Genomic DNA, 10,455 nt, shown 5'->3' on the forward strand with positions numbered 1-10,455 from the left:
TGTCCTCTCTGCTCCTTGTAAGCTCAATTCAATTAAATACAACTGGCTGTGCCTTAGAGCCAAATCCCATACAAATAAATGTTTCTTAAATGTCTGAATACACTGGGAATTCAGTCATAACATTTATTTTCAAATGCTCCTTTTTCTCTATTTTGACTGCTAATAAATGTGCACTGTATCTTTAAATGGGCAGCACAAAACAATATAAACAGAATTTAATCAACATCTGCCCTATCTCCAAATATCTGCCTCTTTGTTACATAACAGCTTCTAACCCCTTCTCCTTCTTTCTTAATCTTTATTTTCCTTTTGATCTACCTTCTGTCATTTTATCCTCTTTGTCTCTGCTTCTTGGTATTAAAACCTGCAATTTGTATTCATCCTCCCTAATTCCTTCTTTCTTGATACAGTTTCAATTCAAATGAGCTTCAGCAACTTGCCAGAGCAACTTGAAAACATAGCTATCTAATTTATACTGCTGATGAGTCCATGTGAGAACACATGGTACCATCTTTCTCCACATAGTACTGATAGTCCTTTTTAGTTTAAGAGCACCTGGGAAATAGTCCCATTGAGATTCAGAATCTCTTTTACAAGGGAGTCCTGGCTATGGCAGCAGGATCGAAAACAGAAAACAACAGACTTAATACAAATTAGACAAATTACATTAAACACTTGAGAAAATCAGAAGTCTGAAACAGGACATGTGCATTCAGTGGTCAGGAAGGCCTTAATCTTATTGTTTTAAAATGAGAATTAAAGATTAAGGTGACTCTTTAGCTTCAAGATGACGGAGCAAAACCTTAAAAGCACTTTCACCAAATACAGTATGGGTTCCAAGAGTGACGTACATCATTGGTCCGTGTGAACAAAAGGTGCAGCTACCGATGGTACCGAGGCGTCAGTAGAGAACGCACTGTAACTAAGAAGGCAGCTTGTGCAACACAACGCTTTGAGTTTGTGAAAAGCGCTATATAAATTCAATTTATTATCATTATTGATATTATAAAGAAAAAATATATACCAGTGCTCCATTCTATGGTTGAATAAAGAAGACAAACCCACTTTCTCACACAACTTGCAATGATGTGTGCGGAAACCTGAGCCAGTGACAGAAGGAACGCAGCATGGTACACCAAATCTAACATTTTCAGTGATGGCAAATTTGCATGCATGTATAAAATATCACCGTAATCAAGTGCTGATAAAAACCATGCTTGAAATAATTTCTGTCTTGCACCAAAGGAAAAAAACAAACATTTATTTTGGTAAGACAGCCCAAGTATTAATTTCAGTCATCATTATTTTTTATTATTTAAGGTGTTATTTAAGATCTACTTTAGATTAGTGGTGTAGTCCATTCCTCCTTTGTATTTTGGTTAGACATCCCAACATGATGTTAGTCCTTATCCTGATTCAAATCTCTACATCATTTGTCCTGTCTGATTTTAATATAATGCATGCACTGTAAAATCAGCAACTACTATTCTTGGTATGAATGTAAGGATTACAAGTTTGTGTGGAGGCCTACATGATGGAGGCTTGTTATGTGTTTTTCTAGACATGTGTCAAACAAAGCAAGCAATGCAGCAGCATTTCAAATGCATCAACTACACCCACTCCCTGTTCTCTTTCTACATTAGGACCTTAAATTGTTTTTATCATATCAGATACTCTGGTTTGATAGTAGTTGCAAATGGTACAGCAAACGCTGTAACCATTAGATTGCAGCGGTGAGGCTCGATCATATAGTAGTTGATGATATACTCATCAACTACTTGTTGTCACCAAACATTTCCAGTGCTGGAATTGGGGTCGGTCTCCGATCATTTCCATGACTTTTCGAAACCTTCAATCCAACACTTCGTGCCTTCATTGACGTGTGCAGAGGTAAGAAAAGAGCCAGGGTTTGAACTTTTCTTTTTTTAATTCGTTACTCAACTACTGTTTGCATCGTTCATCTGTACTTCCAAGTTAAAAAAAATGGAACGGTCACCATGATTCCCATGTCTAAACAATTATCATGCCTAGCACCCTGCCTTCGAGAGTGGCCGTTTGGAACAGTTATAAACACAACACGTCGTAGAAACTAAAGCTTTTCTTGCATATCTCGGTGTCTAGAGTCAAGCCTATTTAGGATTGGGTACAATGTACAAATTTAGTGTAAATTAACAGACGTGAATATGTAAAATTGTAACAATGTTAAAAAAATCAAGCAAAAGTTTGGAGAATAAGTTAAGTCGTCTAACTTAAAATGTTGTGTGATTCCTTGAAATTATGAGAACTTTTACAGCATGCTGCTCATTTAGCATTTGAAGACAACTTAATGTACTGATACACATTTGATTAAATAATTGTATATTAATACAATTGAATATTTATTTTCATTTTTTTTTCATTTCGGAGGTTTGTCTGTCTCTTTATCTATCTAGCATGGGTGTGTGTATGTGTGTGTGTGTGTGTGTTTAGTGTGTGTGTGGGCTTTCACACTTTGTCATGCTTTGATAGGGTTAGAGTCCCTAGTTCAACAGAAGTGATGGGAAACGACAGAGAGAGGGCATAGGACGGCATGAGAGGTGAAGGAAAAGGGGTTAAGACAAAGGGAAGAATGAAAAATCGACAGAGAGGAGAGGCGACGAGAGGGTTTTTGCACCCTGTCATGTTTGATGGATTCAGGTTCCGTCAGAGAAGGCAGAAGAGGAGGGGAGAGTAAGAGGGGAGGGGAGGTATCTTTGCAAACTGTCAACATATAAAGCCAAAGGAGGAGCAGAGGGGAGAAACTTCTGCGCAGTGTCAAAGAGGAGATGAGCTGATGGAAGGAGAAAGAAGACAGGAGAAGACAGTCTTTGATGGGATTAACAGTACAACAGGGGCAAAGGCAAGGAGGAGGAAGAAGGAGATGTTACTCTGTCACACTTTTGGAGAGTCCCATAGGAGGAGACAGAATAGGAGCAGTGGAGAAAAACAACTGGAACTTTTAACTAAAGGAGAGAAAGAAGAAAGGAAGATAGAATGTAGAAGAAAAGGAGGTCAAGACTATAGTTCAGAAGGAAGGTGGTAGATAAGAGAACTGAGGAAGTTAGTTAGGAGGATGATGGGGAGAGCGAAAGAGGAGGAGGAACAAGAAATAAGGCAAAAAGGATTAAAATGGATGATGAGGAAGTGATAGATGAGGAAGACCAAAAAGGTGGAAAGAAAGCAGGAAGAAGAAGTAAGAGAGGAGAAGAAAACAAAAAGGAAAATGAAGAGGCTGATGAGGAGAAAGTTGAAAAGCATGCAAAGAAGAAGAGGAGACTGAGAACTAAGTGAGAGAATGATGGAGAGGAGCAGAAGGCAGAGAAGTGAAGGGATGAGGAGGTTGAGGAGAGTGTAGAATGGGAGGAAGAGGAAGAAGAAGGGAAGATTCTGGTTTACATTTATAATGGCCAATAAAAAAAAAAGATATATATATTAAATATTCAGTCATCAGAATCATTTATAATGACAAATTAATTATTCAGATAATTAATATTTAAAAATTAAAATTAAAAACGGACGGTCAACCATGTTATGAGCGTTGGTGGTGTACAGACTGTCCACCAGAGGGCGCTCTACAACGTCCCTGTTGGCAACACTGATTTTTATATTTTTTTGTTAATGAGATTTTGTTCAAAGTACTTTAAGTTTTATATCTTAAGATTGTATTTTTATAAATTTTATAAGAAGTTTAATATATTTTGATGTTCCTCTGTTCTGTTGCAACAAAACCAATTATCATCATACTATTTTAGTGAGAACTCATAAATAACTACAAATAACTAATGTTAGAGAAATCTGTTTGTTTAATTTAAGTTAATTTTTGTATAAAAAAAAAAAGATTGGCCGATATATTGGAATATTGGATATTTGTATCGGTCGGGCTCTACTCTCAATCTGTGACTGAGTTGATGAATCTGCAATCTAATAAAAAAATATTCTGTGCCATCATCTACGTTGATTTACACTCAAAATACTGATATTAATATTTAATTTCCAATGATCATTTATCATTGCTAATGTAAATGATACTCACTCAAATATTACTAATGACAAATAGTACTGGGACAGTAACTGATGATTTACCTTAACATGGAGAGACACTGGTGAACGCACGCTCGCACGCACAAACTGGCATGATAAACAAATAGTCATGTCTACAATTAATTTGTGTTGTTTTGGCACATGTCCTAATTCATGCCAGGGTTAATTATTATGGTATTTATTGTTGCATAGCATAACAGAACACACACACACACACACACACACACACACACACACACACACACACACAAACACACACGTTGAGGACATTGCTGTCAGACAAAAGCTGCTACATACGTATATAAACACACATTAACGTGTGTTGGTGCAGGGCTCTGTGTGGTCACGTGTATGTTCCTCTACGAGTTGTGTGTGTCAGTGCATGTTTGATACTGTGTGTGTGTTTGGTATTGTCAGAACATGCGGTCATCACCCTCTGCAGGGCGCGTGTGTTTTCAGCTGGTTTCCCTCTCAGCACTGTTCCTTCTTTACGCTGCACTTTCTCCCACCCGGATGACTGACGGAGGGTCACAGGCTGCAGTGACCTCTCATCTGCCCCCCCGCTGTCCTGAAGCTCTTCAAAAACCTACAATATCACAGGGTCATCTGGAAACTCTTAAGGACTCCGGGGAATCTAGCTTTTACTTTCAGAAGAAAATTTCCTATTGTGATTGCCCAAAACACCTTCAGCAGGAGTCAGAGTCACATTCTATTTCTTTAAAAAAATAATCCACCACATACAGTGTAGACATGTGGTGTGGTAATAAAGCTAGCTGGGAAAATTTACTTGAATGCCCCCTCAAATTGGAACAACTCAAAATTGACGGAATTTTTGGTACACCGCTTGCTGAATTGATGTCATATTATTTAGCAACATGGCAAATTCACATATTATTTCATGTATTGCATACAATGTTTTGCTTACATGTCATTATTGTTATGATATTAGGTTGTAACTTTCCATGTAGAGTGACCTAAATTAGTAAGAAAAGTTATTTATTAGCATCAACCCTGATAACAAGATAAAGCAGAATTTTAGAAGTTACTGGTGCAGCAATAAGACTGGGACAAAATCAATATTATAAAGCCTCAAACTGGAAATATATACTGGAAACAGCTATTAATGTGAGCAAAAGAAATACAACACATATTTGTAGTGTCCGTGTTTTTTTTCTCCAAATTAAAACTTAAAGCTTATGAACACACCCAAGTTGAAAGAACAACTTCCCAACCCAGGAAAAGGACCATCCAAGGAGCACATGAAAGCATTATAAATACCTGGCTCCACCTGCCCAAACAAACCAAAGCTGAATGCAAGTTCACACCTGCTCCGAGAGGTTGTTGAAAGTCATTCTAGAACATGACAAAAACGCTCCCAGAAATAGAACAGTTGGAAATAGGTCAATGAAAAAGTCAATGGCAAGCCTCTGCTTTCTCTTTTGAAGAAATGACAACTAGTAGCAGCTGCTGGATTACTTGTGGTGATGCAGATTATGGTGAAAGGGTCTGGTTTGCGTTAAAAGGATAAATTATCACACACTGAACTAGCAGGGACTACTTTGCCTGTGTTCATGAGGCTAAAACCAATCACACTGCTTAAAGCAGATTTTGGTACTTGTGTTTTCATCCAAGTATAGGGAAGCTGTCTTTTACCCAGTGCAACGCGACGCATGCCCGACACAAGTGTCTTTCCTAGTTTAGGACCGACGCAGTTGTCAACTTCCTGTCCAGCGCCCATGTCATTTAAAAAGCAAATGCACCTGCGGCCATCTGTGCGCCCATGGGCGTGCTGGTCTTACAGGGAGGTGTGTTCAGGTGAATTCTTGGCGTATTGCTATCTTGAGGCAGCGGGACGTGATCGCGCCATTGACCAACAAAAACCTGGTCAGAAGTCAATAGCGTAGCATTTCATTAATATTTTAACACAGTGCACGTACAATGTGCTTGATACACGCACACAGGGAAGCGCAACAGCACACACACATGCAATTTAAAATAAAAATATTACAGGGAAATCGACCATTACAATAGCAATGAGCCAAGGTAGAAACATGTGTGGCTTTTAAAGGGAATGGGAGATTACACTCTGATTGCTTTATTGCACGTAACACCCAAAATACACCTATGAATTAATAAAGACACCAAGTACAACACTTTTGAACCATGCGCCTGGAGCATGGACCCTTATTTCTGCTGTCAAACTAGCAAAAGCGGATTTGGGTACGCCCTAAACGCACCTGCGTCTTGTGCCACACGTTGTGCGCTTAGATCCTTGAATAGCGCCCTAGGTGAGATAACTGAGATGCTAAATGACCATTATCCATCATCTTAAAACTTTAGCTTTTAAGAGTACTTTACAAAAAATCACTATACCCTTCATCTGTTTTAGATAATGGAAGTGTGAATTTCAAGCTGCATTATACATAAACAGCAGCAGCCCCCAACTGTCCATTCAGCGATGCAACTGCTAATAGCCTTGTTACTCAGTTCCATCCCTCCTGTTCTCAGTAAAATCAAACAGCTACAAGAGAGATGACTGAACTACACTGTTTACCTCCCCATCTTTCCTACTGTACCTGGTGTAGCTCGTCATAGCAGATGTCAGATCCGGTATTGTTTAGTCAGTACGGTAATCCTTTCAAGCTTTGTTGCTTACAGCGAAAAAAGAAAAGAAAAGTAATTGAAAAAAACAACAGAAAAAAAGGAAAAGAATATCAGGCTTTTATCTCTGGCTTTGGGACACCTCACTCATGAGGTGTGTTTGATCAAACATGAAACAGTAACTTCTAATAAGAAAAGCTCACTATGTTCTTTCACTCGTACACCCCTGAAGCTGCTTTATCTGAAGGCCCAATGCACACATTAATCAACATTAGAGAGTGATGGTGCCTGTATTGGTGGGTGGTCTCTGGGGCAGGATTCTTAAAAGCAGATTTAAAACGTGGGGTTGTGCCAAGATGCATTGAGAAAATCAATTTTACATTCCAGTCTCACTGTATGAGAGTAGTTCATCTATAAGCCTTTTCCAAAACACTAATAAGAGGAAAACTTGAAGAAAAAAAATCGTAGTTGGAACACAGACTGTCACAAAATTTAAATGTAGATGAAATATGCTTGTCCAATGTTAAGAATTATTGGTAACGCTTTAAGTTTTCTACATAAAACTGTCAGTCATGACAAATGAACCCTAACCCTAACCTCAACTTGTCATGGCAAAACCGAATGACACTTACTAAAAGAAGCGTTATGTCATAAATGTTTATGACTTGTTTATAATGTTTTTTGACACGTTCATGACTGTCACTCTTATGTTGATATCTTCAAGTAAAGTGTAACCAAATTATGACCTCATATACATTATGAATGTAGACTGTAAGCAGATCATTAGCTTGTGTTGCTTTGTAATATTACGGGGGAGGGGGACTTAGAATGACTAGCCGTGAGGATACTGCAAAACCTCCTGATAATAAATATATATGTAGAAAATTTAGTGCCATAGCTTTTTTCCCCCCAAATACAAGATTCTGGAGAGGCGAGGGTCTATCTTGAACACACACACATACAGGCGATAGAGACACATGTATACACAGGAAAGTACATAATGATAAGCCTCCGTGTGCATACATACACACAGTCCGAGGCCATAAAGATCTGTGCAAGGCCAATTTAGCACAGAGAGAACTACCACATTAGCTCATAAAACACACTCATTAAACACAAACCCACTGCAGGCCCTAAACCATGAGTGTGTGTATAGAAGTGTGTGTTTGTATGTGTCTGTCTCTGTGTATCCCGGAGGTGTGTTTGATCTCCTGACTGTGATAATGCGATATCCAGCCCTTGTCTTGGATCCCCTCATCACTATAAACACTGCTGATGCCTGGTAAATGCACGCTGCCTTTAACAAACCGATAGCACTGCTCTCTGACTGTGTGTGTGTGTATGTGTGTGTGTGTGTGTGTGTGTGTGTGTGTGACAGAGATAGAGTATCATTTAATGAGTTTACCCAGTAGAGTATAACGGCACAGCAGATTCTTCTTAAGACAACAACTTGAAAACACTAAGCTGGGCTGATTTTCCTCAAAACACATACTGTTTCCAGCTCACATGAACATGCATTTGCTTTGAGTTAAGACACTATCACTTTCTTCTATCAACATAAACTGCAATTTAAGTCAATTTTGAAATTATTTATAAATTAGCTTTGTTTTCGTTTGAAAGGCAATTAAACAACAAGTCGTAAGTGGCTATTTTTACCACTCCATATTACATTAAATGGTGATATTAAGAAAGCGAGATGAGTAGCTCTGAAGAGACAACCAGTGGAAAACAGATGCACAGATGGTGCACGTGGCTGAGGACACGCATGTGTGAGTTGTTTTGGATGCTATCTCAACTCTATATAATGTGGAAACAGATGCAAGGGCTGATAATACAAGTAAAATATCCGTAATGGTTATAGCAGTCATTTTTGTCCTGATAACTATGTTTTTGCCTAAAACACTGCATCGACACAGTGACATTTCTACTGTGGGTGTTCATTTATACAATAGGGGGTTTCTTACTTTGGGGATTCTTTGGCATTCTTTGTTGGGATGAAGGTAACTTAGCTGCCAATGAATGCCATTCACATCAAGTAAGCAGTGAACGTCCTCTTGGATACTATCTCTATTTGTCTTCTTTGTGCCATAATCCCAAGAGAGTGGTGAGATTTTCAAACACCAGCAGAGATCAGATCTCAAAGCATTAAAAGCTCTTGGCTGGATGAAGGGGAAGCCAGAGAACAGGGCTGAAGGAAATAAGAAGAAAGGAGAGGACAGGTGTGATTCCCACTGAGTTTTCTGTACAGACCTCTGAGTAGAAGCAGAGGAGGAAAAGTAGAAAAAAAGGGGGCAGGAATAAAGAGGGGGGAAGCAGAATCGCTCCTGTGGATGTCAAATTTGAAACTCAAATCAACAGGCCAGTTTAAACATAAGCGATTAGGGACCAGCTGTGCATTTGGTCACTTTAGGAATATGTGCAATATAGGTGCAACTGCTGCTTTGATTTTATTTATTTATATTGTCTTAAACGTTGCCAGGTGAAAAGTGCTTTTCTTTTTTGTCAACTTTAAAGGGCTCTTATTTAGGCTTTCTAAACTATAAATATGATTCAAATTGCCAAAAAAAACACTGAGATGATTATAACGCCCTATCTTGCACCCAGTGCAATTGACCAAGTGCACCGAAGCACGTATCATTCCTATAAGAGGAGGAGTGTTCCGTTGCAAACGTTCCCTAGTTCTATTTTGCAGTGTCAGAAAACTCCACCACAGATCAGGAAAAACCCAGTCTAAAGTCAGTGGTGCGATATTCAGATGCTATTTTAAAGGACACATGCTTGGCCATAATGTAGAGTGGGCCCACCGCGCATACACTTTGCTTCTCTCATCTCACGGACCCAACAGTTCCCATTTTTGCAAACCAAGCAAAAAATGTCCATTAATCGTGGATGTGTTGATGACATCAATGTGCCGATGCCACTTAACCCAAATTTCTGTATTTACATTTTGTCAATTTTGTCAATAAAATTCACTCACAAACGGCGGTCTCCTCAGCTGTGAACCGGTTCTGGCGTGCGCCCATGGATGTAACAAGATGGTGCGCCTAGGAAATCCACCATTATATTAGCAATCCGCCATGGAAGAAGCATGCCTGCTTTTAAAGGGAATGTGAAATAACGCTCTAATTGGTTTATTGCCTGTTACGCCCAATCCACACTTATGAGTAATGTAGCTACTTCAGACCAACCCATTTTAGATTTGTGTTGGGCGCAGGAGTCATTTACCCCGCCGGTATAAATACAGCGTCCGAGATCTACCCACACAGCTACTTGCGTTTGGCGTTTGATACTTGCGTTTCAGATTGTTTAAATAGGACCCCTACTCTTTTACGTCCTCTAATCAGTAATGTCCCGGTTGTTTCTTGTCATTGTCCCCATTTTTTGGCATTTCTGGTCTGCACTTCGCAGAGCTCACATGTCAACCAACAGTATGGCCTACTGTTTTCTAGGGTTTCTAGGGTATTTTCTATTGTTAAAGTATTGGTTTCTGTAGATAGTGCTCTTAACTTTGTCACAATTCTATACAAGCTCCTCCATTTCCTTTGTGCACTGCATTGTGGTGGAATAGTGTCCACAAACAAAATCAGGGTAAGTATGCACAGACTGTGTGAACACACTATAAACTCAAAACCTGCGCAGCATTAGTATGTAGTATATAAGACACTTATTATCTGCACAGCTGTATTAGTATTCTTCTGGTGGGAAAAGCAACAACACAGCAACTGCATTAGCAAATCTTTCATGATGTGTCTATAGTGTGAATTAGTTTTGTTGTGTTGTATCAATGAAAAAAGT

General features: G+C 39.0%; 1 protein-coding gene across 1 annotated transcript in view; it reads right to left on the bottom strand.

The window, feature by feature from the left end:
• The window catches only part of slc8a1b (solute carrier family 8 member 1b), a 126,650-nt gene that overhangs the window by 23,002 nt on the left and 93,193 nt on the right, over positions 1 to 10,455 (bottom strand). The gene's annotated exons all lie outside the window — the stretch shown is intronic.

This window comes from Etheostoma cragini, chromosome 17, assembly GCF_013103735.1.
Source record: "Etheostoma cragini isolate CJK2018 chromosome 17, CSU_Ecrag_1.0, whole genome shotgun sequence".
Lineage (NCBI taxonomy): Eukaryota > Metazoa > Chordata > Actinopteri > Perciformes > Percidae > Etheostoma > Etheostoma cragini.